Source organism: Hemitrygon akajei, chromosome 4 (genome assembly GCF_048418815.1).
Source record: "Hemitrygon akajei chromosome 4, sHemAka1.3, whole genome shotgun sequence".
Classification (NCBI taxonomy): Eukaryota; Metazoa; Chordata; class Chondrichthyes; order Myliobatiformes; family Dasyatidae; genus Hemitrygon; species Hemitrygon akajei.
Genome location: NC_133127.1, coordinates 146,844,624 through 146,862,310, shown reverse-complemented (window position 1 = coordinate 146,862,310; position 17,687 = coordinate 146,844,624). Strand labels below are relative to the sequence as shown.

Here is a 17,687-nt window from a genome sequence, read left to right as displayed (position 1 = left end):
GTTGCCAAATATAATTTGAAATGTGTTGGGATGGGCAATTTCTTGTTTACAGAGAGTATCCTGCAGTTTCACAAAGTGTTTGTTTATAATCGGCTACTGGTGGTATGTAAACTGTGGTCAGGATCTTGGGTGAGAACTCCCAGAGCAAGTAGAATGGTTTGCCTTTAATCTTTAGTTGTTCTAAGTTAGGGGAACAAGAAACTGACATAATCCCAAAGTCTGCACAAAAGTGAATTGACTGAAAGCATACACTGTCACCTCTTCCTCACCAGATTCGAGATTCAATCCATTCTGAAAATCATAAAACCTTCTGGTCGGATTGATGTGTCCGGCGTGTTCGCTGTTAACCAAGTCTCAGTGCAACAAACAATTGAGATCTGCCTTGATACAGCAACTTTTCCCTGAGATTGTCCATCTTGTTTTCAAGTGACTGTACATTAGCCAGCTAGATGTTTGGTAGAGGAGGCCTCATTCCCCTGCGCTTCAGCCCAGTTCAAGTCGAACCTCTCCTGCCACATTTTCAGCCATGACGTTGACTGTTAACTGCTCTGTATTTAACCATCGAATGTAGGTTCTGAAGATCATTGATGTAATGTCCTAGTCAGTTGTTAAGAAGAAATTTATATGCTTCAGATTGCAGTGAAAGTAATTCAAAAGGAGTATATTTAAAAGGAAATCTTTACAATTTCCAATAGCCCGCAGAGAGTCATTGATGTACACTGGCGCCATCTTGACCTTGCTTTTTGGTAAAATAAGGAATGAAGTAATCATTTGCTTTAAACAAGGGAAATCATCACTGTATTGGTCCTAGTTCCCTGACTGAGGACTAATTTGGCTTTGAAATGAGCAATTTCAGTGGAATTGGTCCAAATAGACAATTTGACAAAATGGAAATGCTGATGCTATGGCTGATGTGGATTGGTTCTATAAAACTGATCAGAGTTCTGGTTCATGCTTCTTCATGCAATGGAAGAAACAACTTAGGAGAGTGGGACCCTAGTAGAATTTATGCAGATACGTTTAAAGGAATGAAGTAAGAAAAGCAGATAATTTCTTAGAAATGGCTTTGTGGCATTGAGATTTCAAAATATTAAAAAATTTCCAACTATTAATCTAATTTGTGAGAGACAGATGACCTTTGAAATCAGACTCAAGGGCTTTGCATCCACAGTCTGAAAATACCTGAATTTTTTCAAAATTGGCTATCAAAATTAAATCTATATTAAGGGATAACACTAATTTAGAACAACATTTGATCAAAATCTGCTGGGGTTTAAAGTGATTTTAATATTACATACAGTATAAGGCTTTGCTTAAGATGTGTGATGAAACGCAAAAGCAAAATGTTGCAGAAAGCATTTTCTTAAACAAATTAATTTCTGAAAAGAAATATTTATTCTATTACGTTAACAAGTATTAAAATTGATGCATTTCTTAGTGCAGTGCACTGCATTGCTAGGGATGGAATAATCTTAGTTTGTGGTTGTTTTCTAGAAGAATGCAGGCTCTGTGAATTGGAATTAGGGAGAAAGAATGTAACTTAGTCTATCAGTCTAAAAGGGAGACCAGAGACCCTGGAATCAGAATAAAGGGAAGCTAGAGATTGCAGGATTTGGAGTACTGGTGACCTCCTGAAATACAGATTCACTGAAATACATTTGCACCACCAGATTCAAGGACAATTACTACCCTTCAACCATCAGGCCCTCGAACAAAAGGGGATAACTACACTCATTTGCCCAACCTTTAAGATGTTCCACAATCACTGATCTCACTTTAAGGATGCTTTATCTCATTATCTCATGTTCTCGCTATTTATTACTTATATTTGCAGTTGCATAGTTTGTTATCTTCTGCACTCTGGCTGATCTTTCATTGATACTGTTTTAGTTATTATTCTATAGATTTGCTAAGTATGCCAGCTGTTGTATATGTTCTTTGATAATAGGATAACTTTGAACTTTGGTGGGCTGGATGAACCAGTATTAGAAGATCAATATTCTGTAATTCCCACAATGTCTCAATTTAAGCAGGGGAAGATGCACATATAATTAGTACCTATATAAAGGATTGCAGAATAAAAAAATAACCACAGAGAACAAAACCATTTAGCCCATTATTTCTATGCAAATTACAAAGGAGCTGTCCTACTCAATTCCATTTTGCAGCCATTGAACCATGGCATTGTTAGTTATAGGACTTCAAGTGCATGTCGAAGTACACATTAAATCTGTTGTGGTCTTTTACTTCTAATGCCCCTTGCACAGTGAGCTTCTGACCTCACTAATATCCTGATGGAAATAGTCTCAACTCTTCTCCAACTCGCACACCAATTACTTTTAATCTTCCTGTCTAAATTATTGACCTTGCTTCTTGGTAAAATAAACTTTACTTAAGCACCTTATTTAGATTTCTACATTTACAGTACACACCAATTAAATTTTCCTTTGGTTTCTTCTGTTGCAAGGGAAACAACCTTTGTTTAATATGTTTGCCTTCATAGCTAAAATTTTCCTAGCCTGTCAATATCCACTTAAAACTATTTATAAAACATAGAACAGTTCAGCGCAGTACAGGTCTTTTAACCTACACCAAGATCAATCTAACCCCTTCATTGTCCTCAATTTTTCCTTCATCTATGTGCATACCTAAGAATCTCTAATGTATCTGAATCTACCACAATCATTAGCCTTGCATTTTATGTACCCACTACTTTCTATGTAATTAACCATGTCCACTCTTCAAAAATGTCACTGGCTGTCTACTCTGTCTAAGCTTCTTATCATTCTATACACTTCTATAAAATCACACTTCACTATCCTTCTTTCAAAGGAGAAAAGCCCTAGCTCATTTAAACTTCCCTCATAAGCCGTGCGCTCTGATCCAGCCTGCATCTGGGTAAACCTCCACTATGGCTTCTCTAAAGCTTCACACTTTTCATATAACGAGCTGGCCAGAACTGAACACAATCCTCCAAGTGTAATCTAACGAGAGTTTTAGAGAGGTGCAACATTACATCACTACTCTTGAATTCATTAACCAAATAATGAAGGGAAGGCCAAGATAGCATATCTCTTCCTAACAACCCTATCAACCTGCATGGCAACATCAAGGGATTTATGGATGAGGTTTCTAAGATCTTCCTCCTCCATTAACAATGTATTTGCCTTGGTATGACATTCTAAAGTGAATCACTTCACACTTTTCCAGACAGAACTCTATCTGCCTTTCTCAACCCAGCTCTGCATCCTGTCAATGTCCTGTTGTAACCTACAACAACTTTATGCTCTATCCACAACACCACCATCCTTTGTGTCATCTGCAAACTTACTAACCCAACCTTCTGTTTCATAAATCACAAAGAACAGGGGGCCCAGAACAGATTCCTACAGAACACTGTTATTCACTGACCTCCATCTACAGGACACTGTTATTCACTGACCTCCAAGCAGAATGCAGTCCATCTACAGAACACTGTTATTCACTGACCTCCATCTACAGGACACTGTTATTCACTGACCTCCAAGCAGAATGCAGTCCATCTACAGAACACTGTTATTCACTGACCTCCATCTACAGGACACTGTTATTCACTGACCTCCAAGCAGAATGCAGTCCATCTACAGAACACTGTTATTCACTGACCTCCATCTACAGGACACTGTTATTCACTGACCTCCATCTACAGGACACTGTTATTCACTGACCTCCAAGCAGAATGCAGTCCATCTACAGAACACTGTTATTCACTGACCTCCATCTACAGGACACTGTTATTCACTGACCTCCATCTACAGGACACTGTTATTCACTGACCTCCATCTACAGGACACTGTTATTCACTGACCTCCAAGCAGAATGCAGTCCATCTACAGAACACTGTTATTCACTGACCTCCATCTACAGGACACTGTTATTCACTGACCTCCAAGCAGAATGCAGTCCATCTACAGAACACTGTTATTCACTGACCTCCATCTACAGGACACTGTTATTCACTGACCTCCAAGCAGAATGCAGTCCATCTACAGAACACTGTTATTCACTGACCTCCAAGCAGAATGCAGTCCATCTACAGAACACTCTGCCATCCATGAACAAGCCAATTCTCGACCCAAACAGCCATGGTTCCTGACTTCCTAAATGAGCCTGCCATGGGAAACCTTGTTGAGCATCTTACTAAAATTTATAGTTTGCCTCCATCAATTTGATTTGTCATTTCCTCGAAGATTTCAATCAGGCTCATCAGGCATGTCCTAGCCCTCATCAAGCCATGTTGACTATCCCTAATTAGACTATACTTCTCCAAATGCTGACTAATCCTGTCTCTAAGAATCCTCTTCAATAGTTTCCCCACCTCTGATGCAAGACTCATTGGCCTATAATTCCTAAAATGATCCCTATTATCTTTCTTGAACAAATGAATAATACTTTTAAATTTTTTGATGCTATTCCTGGTGCCAGTGACAATCCAAAGATCACTGCCAAAGGCACAGCAGTCCCATCCCTTGCTTCCTACAGTAACCTGGGGTACATCCTGCCCAGCCCTGGGCTCTTATCTATCTTAAAGACTTTCAAAAGTTCTAGCACATTTTCTTTCTTAAAATTGATATGTTTCAGCATGTCAGCCTGCTTTACACTGGCCCACATTCATTGTCCACCTCAAAGTTGCCATGCAGGTTGATAGGGTTGTTAGGAAGACATATGCTGTGTTGGCCTTCCCTTTATTATTTGGTTAATGAATTCAAGAGTAGGGACGTAATGTTGCATCTCCTCAAAACTCTCGTTAGATTACACTTGGAGGATTGTGTTCAGTTCTGGTCAGCTTATTATATGAAAAGTGTGAAGCTTTGGAGAAGTCATAGTGGAGATTTACCTGGATGCAGGCTGGATCAGAGCGCATGGCTTATGACGGAAGTTTAAATGAGCTAGGGTTTTTCTCCTTAGAATTATGGAGAATGAAGTGTGACTTTATAGAGGTGTTTAGGATGATAAGAAAATACCGAAGCAAGTTAGTCAAGAGGGATCTCCCTGACCCCCTCTGGTTCCAGACACATGCTTTCTCTTCTATTTCTTATTCCCCTCACTCCAATCATCCTCCTGTTCTTTACATATGTGTAGAACACCTTGTGGTTTTCTTTAATCCTAATCACCAAGGTTTTCTCATGTCCTCTTCTAGCTCCTCTAAGCCCCTTCTCAGGCTCATTAACTTTCCAGATGCCTGTTTGATCCTTGCTTCCCAAACTTACATTTCTTTCTTCCTCTTGTCTAGATATTCTGCATCTCTTGTCAATCATATTTCCTTCACCCTACACGAGGAAATCTGCAGATGCTGGAAATTCAAGCAACACACACAAAATGCTAGTGGAACACAGCAGTCCAGGCAGCATCTATAGGAAGAAGTACTGTCGATGTTCGGGTCGACAAAAGGTCTCGGCCCGAAATGTCGACAGTGCTTCTTCCTATAGATGCTGCCTGGCCTGCTGCGTTCCACCAGCATTTTGTGTGTCCTTCACCCTACCATTCTCTCCTTGTTTCAATGGGACGCCATGCAAGGGCTGCATAAACAACCTCCACATTTCTGTTGTGCATTTATCTAAGTACATCTGTTCCCTATTTACACTCCAAGTTATTGTCTACTAGCATCATAATTTGCCCTCTCCCAATAAAACAGCTTTCCATGCAACAGGAAAAAAGCTGGTGGAACTCAGCAGGCCAGACAGCATCCATGGAAAAGAGCTCACTGAAGGGTGTTGATGAAGGGTGTCGGCCTGAAACATTGACTGTTTGCTCTTTTCCATGGCCTTGAATGGAAAATCCTATAAAAAGTAGTGGATACAGCCCAGTCCATCACGGGTAAAGCCCTCCCCACCGTTGAGCACATCTACATGGAGCGTTGTCACAGAAGAGGAGCATTCATTATCAAGGACCCCCACCACTCAGGTCATGCTCTCTTTCTCACTGCTGCCATCAGGAAGAAGGTACAGAAGCCTCAGGATCCGGACCGCCAGGTTCAGGAGCAGTCATTACCCCTCAACCATCAAGTTCTTGAACCAAAGAGGATAACTTCATTCAAAGTTATTTGCCCCATCGTTGAACTGTTCCCACAACTTATGGGCTCACTCTCATGTTCTTGACATTTATTGCTTATTTATTATTATTTTTTCCTTTTTTATATTTACACAGTTTGTTGTCTTTTGCACACTGACTCTCCATCCTCTTGGTACAGTCTTTCATTGATTCCATTATGGTTATTGAATTTATTGAGAATGCATGCAAGAAAATGAATCTCAGGGTTATATATGGTGACATATACGTACTTTGATAATAAATTTACTTTGAACTTTGAAAACAGGACCTTTGGACTATAATATTATGTTGAACTAATTAAACTAGTAAATTAAGTGGCTCACTAAACTATTCAATTGCACCTACATAATGTCCATTTCCCCCCATTCTCTGCATGCACATGTGACTCTCTAAGAGTTTCTTAGACACTTCTATCATATTTGCTTCCACTACCACTCCTAGCAGCACATTCCAGGCAGCCACAAATCTCCATGTAAAAAAAAACTTGCCCTACCCCACACTTCGAATTTACCCCTTTTTCACCTTAAATGTATGCTCTTTAGTATTTCAACCCTGGGAAAAAGATATCGGCTGCCTACTCGATCTATATCTTTCACAATCTTATAAACTATCAGGTCTCCCCTCAGCCTCTGTTTCTACAAAGAAAACAACCCAAGTTTGTCCAAATGTCCCTTAAAGCATGTGATATTTAATCCAGGCAGCATCGTAGTAAATCTCTTCTACACCCTCTCCCAAACCTCCATATCCTTCCTATAACGTAGAACTGAATGCAATACTCAGTCTAACTAGAGTTTGAAAAAGCTGCAACATAACTTCCTGAATCTTGAATTCAATGCTTTGACTAATAAAGCCAAGCAGGCCATGTGACTTCATTACCACCCTATCAACTTGTGCAGCTATTCATATGTTGATTCTATCACAATCAATATAGGGAGTATGATTATCCATATACTAACACCTTGCCATTTATGCCATTCAGATATTTACCATATATTTGCATCATTAATATTGTCTATAAGCATGAGCAGTTTGGTTACTATTGTTTTGTTCTTTGGCTTAGCATAATTCTGCCTTACAATTACAAACACATGAGATTCTGCAGAAAATCTGCCTTACAATTGTTTCTTTATCAAATATTGCAATAGTCCTTTTAATGCTTTGAAAATGATTTTTAACTATTAATCCAAGCGGAGATTCAGAAATAATTATGGTATAACACTTCCACTTATCTATCAGTATTCTCAACTCACCTGATAAAACTCTTTGTTCTTTTGTTTCTTCTGACTTTCAGACTCGTTGATTCCTTACCAATAATTTACAATTTTTGCCTCTCTGCTTTCTGATCTCATTTTTAGGATATTAACTGAGACACTTCTCCAATTGTTCTTGAACCCTTCTCCCTCCTTGAGACAACATCAGTCCTAGTATTATGTCTACAGAGGATGCCATGAAAGGAAAATGTAGTCAGAATGAGACAGAATAGCAATTCTGTGTGGGTTTTTAGAAGTCTAACTATTTTACCTAGAAAAGATGCACAACTAGTTTAAATATACAATAAATATGAAGTTTGATGGAAAAAGAAAATAAACTAATGTTCAAAGGTTAAAAAGTAGCCAGTAGGTTCTGCCTAATACATATTTATTGCTTATTAAATAAGGATATTTAATACAGGATTTTAAAAATAACCACATTTTTGAGAAAAGAAAATCTTGAACAGTCTAAAGTACAGAACATCCAGAAATTCAGCGTTGCTTAAAATGGTGCAAAATCGAGGAAATTAATGCTGAATGAGAATTCAATAAAGCACTTTCAGTAGCCAATTGTAGCACCATAATCAAAGGACAGTTTGGTGCAAGAATAAACCCCATTCATATTAACAGCATTGGAAGAAATAATTGATGAAGAATGACTGCCAATTCAAACAGCCAAGGACGTGGAGGTATTCCAGATGAAAGAGGCACTTGGCCTCTTAGCACAGAAACTGGTTGTTTGATGAAGGCAAAATGATTTTAAAACAAATTGGATCAGCACCAGTCCACAAGTGAGGTTTACCTCAGCAGGGCCCATTTATTTCCTTTTGTTCTGTTTCCAATAGAAACAAATCTTTTCTCCCCCCATTATTTTTTCTTATCCCTGTTTTTTTAAAAATTAAATCAGCTACTTTCTATTTTCTGTTATTTTTCCATTTTGTTTTAAGCTGTCATTTATTTGCTCTGACTTTTAATTTCAATTTTCCTTTTTGTTGTATTTTGTTCTGAAGCAGTTTGCTCTCTTCAGTCCTTCCTCACTGCTATTTCAAAATTTGATTTTCATTTACTGTGCTTGCTAACTTTGGGCTTGATCAGATACCACACCTATCATTGTGAGTGCTTTTTCTAGATTCCTTTGACTTAATTTAAATCACATTGGCTTAAAGTTTCTAAGATAATGGTGCCATCAAATTTATATAGTATTATTAATATGATACAAAACTTCACTTAAGCTATGAAATTTCACTCAAGCTGGAAAGGACAAAATCAGTAAAACACATTCATTGAACCATTAGGTATTACTGGATATTATTTAAGACAGATAGGTATATTCACAATAGAGAAGAGAAAAGCATAACAACTTCCAAACTCTGCTCAGAACGGAGTAGTACAGAACTTTAACAGGATTTACTACATCCCCAGATCGAACATTTCAATGGTGAGGCTATCAGCAATGATACTAAGTTATAGTCCTCAGATGAATCTTACTTTGTGCCTACACTATATGTCCCAATTGTTATTTCTCCTTCATTTCAAGTAGATGCTTGAATGGAACTTATACGTTAGATCCAGAAATATATGATAATGACTATGGCTGCACAGCATACTGTGGTGTTGTAGTTATTGGACAGAGAAATATGAAGCATACTCTAACACCTCATTAGTTCAACTCAGAGTAATAGAGCACAGAAACAGGCTCTGCAGCTGATCTAGTCCATGCCAACCTATTTTTCTGCCTGGTCTCATCTAACCAATGGGATCATAACTCTCCATAACCCTGTCATCTATCTACCTATCTAAATTTCTATTCAATAAAGTAATTTAGCCCACACCCATCAAATTCACTGGCAGCTAATTCCAGACATCACTCTCTGAGTCAAGACGTTTCTCTCCACTTACCCTTAAATGTTTCACTTTTCACCCTAAACCTATGACCTCTAATTCTAGTCTCATCCAACCTCAGGGAAAAAAATCTGGCATGTATTTATCCTATCTATATCCCTCATAATTTTGTATACCACTTTAAGATGTCCCTTCATTCTCCTAAGCTTCAGGGAATTAAGTCCTAACTTATTCAACCTTTTCCTATAACTCAGGTCCTAAAGTCTTGCAAATCTTCTTTGCACTCTATCGAGCTTATTGACATTTTTCTGTAAGTAGGTGACCAAAACTGCACGCACTACTCCCAGATTCAGCCACACAAACATCTTATCCTAACTCCTGTATTGAATGTTCTGCTGCATGAAGCCGATGAGCCAAAACTCTCTATATGACCCTATCTACTTGTGCTGCTACTTTCAAGGAATTATGGATCTGTATTCCCAGATTCCTTTGTTCTTCTGCACTCCTCAGTGCCGAACCGCTCATGGTGAGTCCCACCCTGGTATGTCCTGTCAAGATGCAACACCTCACACTTGACTACATTACTTGACAATTTCCAGCCCGTTTTCCCAGATGGTCCAGATCACATTGATAGCCGTGCCCCCAATCTCGGTATACTCTGCAAATTTGCTGATTCATTTTACCACATTATCATCCAAATCATTAATATAGATAATAAACAGAAATGGAATCACTGTGGCACACCACGAGACACACACCTCCATTCAATCAGTCAACCATCTACTCCCACTCTGTTATCACCTATCTTCTCTCACTAAGCCAATGCTGAATCCAATTTACTATTTCATCCTAACTCATTGTGGCAATTTGAACATTTCAATTTGGTTTTAAAATATTTGGAAATAATACACTGGCATTAGTTAATTGTTAGACTGTGGTTCACTAATGCCATTTAACGCAGAACAAAAAGACTTCTTAGCTGATGTGGCCAAATGTATTTCCAGTCCAAAAATTTTGTTCCTTTTGAAACTTGGCTTTTTAAGAAACTACTCCTCCCAATCCAACCACAAAAATTTTCCTGAAATACGTGATAAACACCAACATTTTCAGTTATGTCCAATTGCAATGAATAAACAGAATTAAATTGAAGTATTATCTTCATAACCTCTCTGGTATAAGCCCTCAGAATATCCTTTATTTCTTGAGCTAAAATCAGGAAGACACTCAAGATACTAAAAACAGATCTTTAAGAAAATGAAATATAAGACATTTTAATATCCTTTGATAAAAATTTAATGAGTAATAATGTTGAAATTTAATTTCAGCCTTTTTGATGTGTATAATATACTCACTGGCCACTTTATTAGGTACCTCCTTTACCGAATAAAGTGGCCACTGAATGTACGTTCATGGTCTTCTGCTGCTGTAGCCCATTGCCGTAATGGTTTGACATGTTGTGCATTAAAAGATGCTCTTCAGCAAACCACTGTGGTAACAGGTGGTTATTTGAATTACTGTTGCCGTCCTGTCAGCTCAAAACAGTCTGGCCATTCCCCACTACGCTCTCTTACTAACAAGTCATTCTTGCCCACAGAACTGCCACTCACTGGATGATTTTTTAAAAAACTTTTAACACTCTCCTCTGTAAACTCTAGAGACTGTTGTGTGTGAAAGTCCCAGAAAATCAGCAGTTTCAGTGTTACTCAAACCACCCGGTCTGGCATCAACAATCACCATAAGATCACATAACACCATGAGACCATAGGAGCAGAATTAGGCCATTTAGCCCATCATGTCTGCTCTGCCATTTCATCATGGCTGATCCTGATTCCCATTCAACCTCATACACCTATAAGACCATGAGACATAGGAGCAGAAATCTGCCACTCAGCCTGTCGATTCTTCTTCCCCATTCTCATGTTTGGTCTGAACAACAACTCCTGACCATGTCTGCATGCTTTTGTGCACTGAGTTGCTTCCCCCCACACAGAACTTCATGAATCAGCAAAGAAAACTTTGAAAATGGTGTAATGGCAGTTGGCACGCTGAATCATTCAATGAAAAGAACATCTGCAGTTCCCATCAGATCCTGAATGGAAAGGTACATAACAGCTGCGGTTAGCTGCATCGTTCAAAAGAAAGAGCATTTATCTTTAAATGGACTTCCTTCATGAAAGTCACTGAAGAGCTGCATAAAAAAATAGAAAGAAACAGAAATCTAAGAGGAGGGTATATGTAAGTCTGTGTGGACATATGCAGTTGTTCTATTCAAGCCCCATGCAGTGACTGGCCCCACACTACCGCAAGTGCAGAAGGGCAGAGGGCAGAGGTTAGAGCCTGCAGCTTTTGTGAGTTGTATTAAAGTGCTTTATTCAATGATGGACCCTAATGATGAAATCTTTATTAACCTGAGCATTGGAAATTGATTCTGTCTGATGCAATATTTGAAGATTGTGGGCAAAAGTCTTGTGAATGGGGTATGAGGTGAGAAAATATGAAAATTACATTTTAGTTGGGAAAATAAAATGTAGCATATTATCTCAGTTGTGAGAGATTAAAGAGCTCTGAGATGTAGAGGGATCTGGGTGTTGCTGTATATATTTTGCAAAAGGCTAGTAAGGAAATGAATAAGTGATTAGAAGAGCTAACAGAATGCAATTGTTACTCATAGGGGAGAGAAATACATCAGTAAGAAGGTAATGCTTCGGCTTTGAGAGATATTGTTGAGATCATATTTGGAGGATTGCATAAAGTATTGGTCTCCTTATTTAAGGAAGGATGTAAGCGGTTCAGAGAAGATTTATTAAACAAATACATAAAATAAGCAGGTTGTCTCATGAGAAAAGGATGGATAGATTAGGCTTATACTAGCTGCCGTTTAAAAGAATGAGAAGACTATTGATGAAAATGGAACATCCTGATGGTTTTGGTAGTGTGAATGTTGAAAGGATATTTCTGCTTGTGGTCTACTAGCAGGATCCATCTGTTTAGCAAAAAGACCCCGTTTCTTTAAAAATAAAAGTTGCTTGAGGCAGATACAAGGTGATTGCTTTTTCTCTCTCAGAAAGTTGTGTTTTTGGAACTTTCTTCCTCAGTGGATAGAGGAACCAGAGTCTTAAGGAATAGATAGATTGATACTTAACAGGTAAGGGAGTGAAAACTTGCTTTAGTTTGAGGGCCTGGATGGTCTGCAGCAAATCGTATTCAGCATTGTCATGTTTCATAATGCGAATCTAGTAGATGAGGTGTATTACTGACTTCAGTGTAATGTATTTACTTTTTACTTAGGAATGTACCAAAAGTTTATACCATCAATGGAAGAAATATGTAGCGTGCAGTGTTTGACATCTTTAATTGTGAGACTGATGCCAGGGAAATGTTGGCAATACCAAAGTGAATTTCATACAGATGTATGTGGACTAATTTCCAGATAGTTGCTCCTTCACCCAGACATGAGTATGATCTTCCTCAGGTAAAATCCTTTAATACACGACTTTCACATGAAAAGTGTTAATGGATCCATTTTTTTCCTAGTTGGCTTCACTTAACAGATGCAATCAACTAATTGGCACAATGAATGCAGACATAGTTACCCTATTAAAATAATTATAGAAAGTATCTGATTTACTAATGAGTGAAGAATTGTACATTTAGTGGCAGTCAGTGAGAAATGACATTAACTGAGTAGGTAATCAGTACGTGCTTGTGCAAAGATTTTATTTCCCTCTTTCTCAGTCCTCCTCTCTTCTTTTAGAGTGACAGAAGCTACAATTCTGAATGTCATGCTGGCCTTTACTAGCAATGGATTGAATATGAGTGAGGGAAAGGTCTACGAAACATTGGTGAGGCCACAGCTGGAATATTGGATACAGTTTTGGTTGCCTTGGCATGAAAATTGTTTTGGATAGTGCATAGAGGGGACTCAGTAGAATATTACCCAGAATGGAGTGTCTCAATTATGAGGAGAGACTGGAATAGACTGGGTTTGTATTCCTTGGAGCAGAGAGGGCTGATAGACATAGACATAATTATAAATTTCATTAATTGGACAGACCATCGTTAAATTTTCCCATTTCAGAGGGGCCAAAGGCCAGATGGTATTGTTTTAAGGAGTAAAGAGTAAGAGGTTTAAAGGGGATAATAAAAAATGGCTACAGTTGAACCCTGGAATGCATGCTCTCAGAGGGTCATGAAAGCAAATACTCACAAGAAGTACCGAGATCAGCGCTGGAATCACCAATGCACAGAAGAACAATGGACCCAAAGGCTGGAAATGGGTTCTTGACAGTTCGCATGAATGGGATGGGCTGAGGGGTCTTTTCCTGAACACCATGATTCTGTAGCTCCTCTTTCATTGCATTCTTTTATATTCTTTCTTTAAAAAACTTAACAGATTCCATTTTGAATGCTATTCAAAAGTTACTTCAATGAAGTATTCCATGTTCTAACAGTTTTCTGTTTGAAAACTATCCTTTTCTAAGCTAGTGGTAAACATCATTCCAGTCTCTTACATAACTGTTCTGTAATTCTGTAGAAGCAAGATGTGTATTAAATATTTTTAACCTAGAATATCCAATTTTCAGGCAGTTGTTCCAATAATTTAATTTTACATCATATTTTTCTAGTGGGAATTCGCACACAATTCAGATTATTACTGTTGATTTTAAGCCATTAGAAATACAGTAATGCATGTAATAAAATCAATCTTTGTCAGTATTGCAAAATATTAACTGAGAAACATGATTCTATAATTCTAAAGTAAATGGGAAATGGTACAATGGGTTGCTAATTCGCCATGTACACTTTTACAGTTTCAATCACGATGACATTCTAAAGCTTTTTTATGGAGAAATGAAAATATGATGTAAAAGTTATACTAAAGTAGAAAGAACAACTTTTGAGTTTGCTTTATATTATTACACAATACCAAAGATGTTTAGTATAACAATTGCAATATGGAATTTGTGATGCATCATCTCATTATAAGGTTATGTAAAAGGGCAGTTTATCTGGGGTAGCTATTCTACACTATTCTCATTAAAGTCAGTTTTTAGTATCCTCCACCCACCACCGTGGAGAAATTTCTCAGCTTCTTTCACAGCTAATATAGTAAATTCAACAGCTTCTGTTCACACATGACATCTATTTCCTTTGATATTTACAGTCTACAAGAGAAAACTTCAATAGACTCTGTTCTGAAAGCAACTGTCTAAATTATGAAATGTACCTTCCTCATTAAAGAAGCTGAACAGTTGAAGTCAGGTTCCAAATTTCATCACCCTCTTAATTAATGACTACAATAGCAATCCAAATAAAAAGCCACATAATTAAATGTGCTAAAGTTTAAGATGAGTAGATAACAACAATACAACATTTCCAACAACTCTACAGTTGGTACAGCCCATTTAAATGTGTCATTTCTTAGGCCTATTGTTTGGTCTGTCATCGTGTAGTTATACAAAGTTATTGGGAAAATAGGTTGATAACTGATCTTGGAAAATAATTAATTTACTTTTCTTTAAAGTGCTTCTCAATAATAAGTCACAATAATAATAATAAGAATAAAACTTCCTCATAATCCAATATTACTTTTACTAGGTGATATTGAAGGGACAAAACCGAAACTCAAACTTAATAAATATCAGAAAGAATTTAAAAAAATTGCGCTGGCTGTAGCCAAAAAGGCTATTGCAATTACTTGGAAATCAGATACATATTTAAGTATAGATTGTTGGAAAAAAGAAATCTATGGCTGTATTCCATTAGAAAAAATTACTTATAACTTAAGAGATAAATATGAAACATTTTTGAAAATCTGGGGCCCTTAGTTACAAAAGACAGGACTAAATATATAGGTGCTCTGAAGAGAAAATTAATGGTTACTTGGGGAAAGAAATAAATATATATACTAAAGTTATTAAGAACTCCATGGAGCATGTGGAGACCTTCCAACAACCAGGCACTCTTTCTTTCTTTCTTAATTTTTTTTATATAGGGAAGTTAGGGGGGAGGGATTAAGGGGAGGGGGGAAGGGTCACATACTTTTTTTTTCTACACTTGTAATCATTTAAAAATGCAATTAAATAAAATTTAAAAAAATAATAATAAGTCACGAATAAACTGGAGGAATCTTTTCCTTTTTTGATTCATATTTAACTTTCCCATAAATTTCTGTAAGCAAATTTTAATGTTAGAGCTATGAAATACCTTTGAGTCGATCAATAAATAATGATTATTTACAAAGATCATTACTTAAGACCTTAATCAAGAAAATAACATTATCACTGCTGCACAACCAAAACTAAACAATTCCTAATTTTCAACTGAAAGAAAGCAAGTCACAAAGGCTACTGTAAGGAAAGATCTTATCTAATAAGAAAAGGTAGTATAATCTGTATTTGTAATGATAACAAATAACACGAGATAGAAATACTGCTGTGAGTAGTTTATAGGCCCCCTAAAAATTACAATAATAGGAGGGATTTTAATTTCTGTCCAGATATGGCAAATCAGAACAATTTGTAGAAGTGCATCCCAAAATGATTTTCTGGAAAACACAGTGCAGCACCATCAGGTAACATGCTATTTTATTGTATACAAGTTTGAAAGCACAGTCTTAAATTAAAATTAAGCCATTTACAAGGGTATGAGGGACCAACTAGCCAAAGCAGATTGAGATTTGGTAAGTGAATTGTAGCTGTTGATACCAATAGAAGGTTTGCTGACTTTGCGTAGAAGTGGAGAGGAGCAAAAGTCAAAATAGTAGTATGATGGTAAAGACAGGAGAAATTCCAAGAAGCACTCTTGAAATTATTGAGTAATTTTATATTCATATTTAAGGGCCTAATGTCTGAACCAGAATTAATTAAGTTTTAAGGGGGTAATGATATTTCAGAACTTAAAATTATAATTATTAATGCCGAAAAATTACTGGAGATATCAATGGGAGTAAAAACCAACAAAACCATAAAGAATTGATAACCTACACTCTAAGGTCTTGAGGTTCAGCTTAAAGTTTCAGTTCAAGTTTATTGTCATTCATCCATATGCATGTGTACCGCTAAACGAGACAACGTTCTTTCAGACCAAGGTGTGCAGCACTGTACATAAAACTCACACACACAACACATAAAGTAATATACCACAAATAAATTAGTAAATAATGAGGTGCATATACGATACAAGTTAAAAAGTGAACAGTATAACACTATCGACACTTCATACGTGATGAAACTTGGGTGGCGGCAGAGAATTCAGTAGTCTTACCAATGTGGAGCTTTGGAAGTCTTTTGCCGCTTCTAAGGAGTTAAATACCTACTGCCTTTATAGTCGTCCTGTACAAAGCGTGGACAATGCAGTTCACAAGTTTCTGATTTGTAACCCTGCATCATTGTAAGGCATCACATTACCTTGTGTCAATCCCTTGCTGCCACCCTTTAGATTTGCTGCATTCTCCACTACTACAATGAATAGACTCCACACTCAGAGTTCTTGACCTGCTTTATAATCACAGTGAAGATCCCAATTTTGTGGAGAACATTAATTAAAATTAAGTGATGACTTGCAAGTCTCCATTATTGCTGCGTAGTGATTGTTTGCTGATGGAGTGTGTCTGGTATTAGAGTAGATGATACAAATGGCTTTGACTTTCACTGTTGAGTTAGTCAAATGTTTGAGGTTTACCTTTAATTCAGGTGAAATTTACTTTTAATTCGGGTGACCAAGTTCAATCAGCTGTTTGAATATTTCCATTTATCTTCAGCTTTACCATAATATTGCAGTTGTGTTAACTCTGAGGACACCTAGTTATCTGCAGAGGATCCAGGGCTAGTCATAGTTTACTGATCAATAATTTACTTTCCTGTGATCAATCCAACCTGTATTGCTCCTTGACATATGTATAACTAAAAGTTAAAATAGATTTCTGAGCTGACTTTCAGCCAAAGACCAACCTTCTGGAATGTTTTTTTCCCTGCTCCCAGAATAGATAATAAGAACCAGGAGGAGGAAAAAAATTTCCAATCAGTTTCTAACAGTCTGCAGACAATTATTATTTAGCAACACAGTCTCCTTTGTGTTTCATAGAGAATTACTGGCAGCACCTGGATGCATTCTGAACTTCTTTGCACAAAGGTCCATTTTAATTGGGTCTAAAAGGGTTAAATTATAAGAGAGTTTTTCATTGAGTAGTCTTGCACGTGCTTTGGAGGAACAGATTGGTTTTGTTGGGATGTTTAAAATGAGCAATATAAGTAGTGAGAAACCATTTCCATTGGTAAGAGATCCAGAAGCAAGGGGCTAAAATTTAGTGGCAGGGTATTTGTGGGTGATGTCTTGATGCACTTGACACCACAGGGGAGTGGAAACTTGCAACACTCTCTGTTAATAAGTTTTTGGATGTTCAATCAATTGAAAATATCAAAATTTAAATGGAAATATTTGCATTGGATAAATAGAAAAGAGTCGATTAGAAGGGGTGGCATGGTACCATAACAGTCAGTGCCA

General features: G+C 37.2%; 1 protein-coding gene across 2 annotated transcripts in view; it reads right to left on the bottom strand.

Annotated features, from left to right (window-relative positions):
- The window catches only part of LOC140726749 (PC3-like endoprotease variant B), a 753,656-nt gene that overhangs the window by 510,950 nt on the left and 225,019 nt on the right, over positions 1–17,687 (bottom strand). The window lies entirely within an intron of this gene.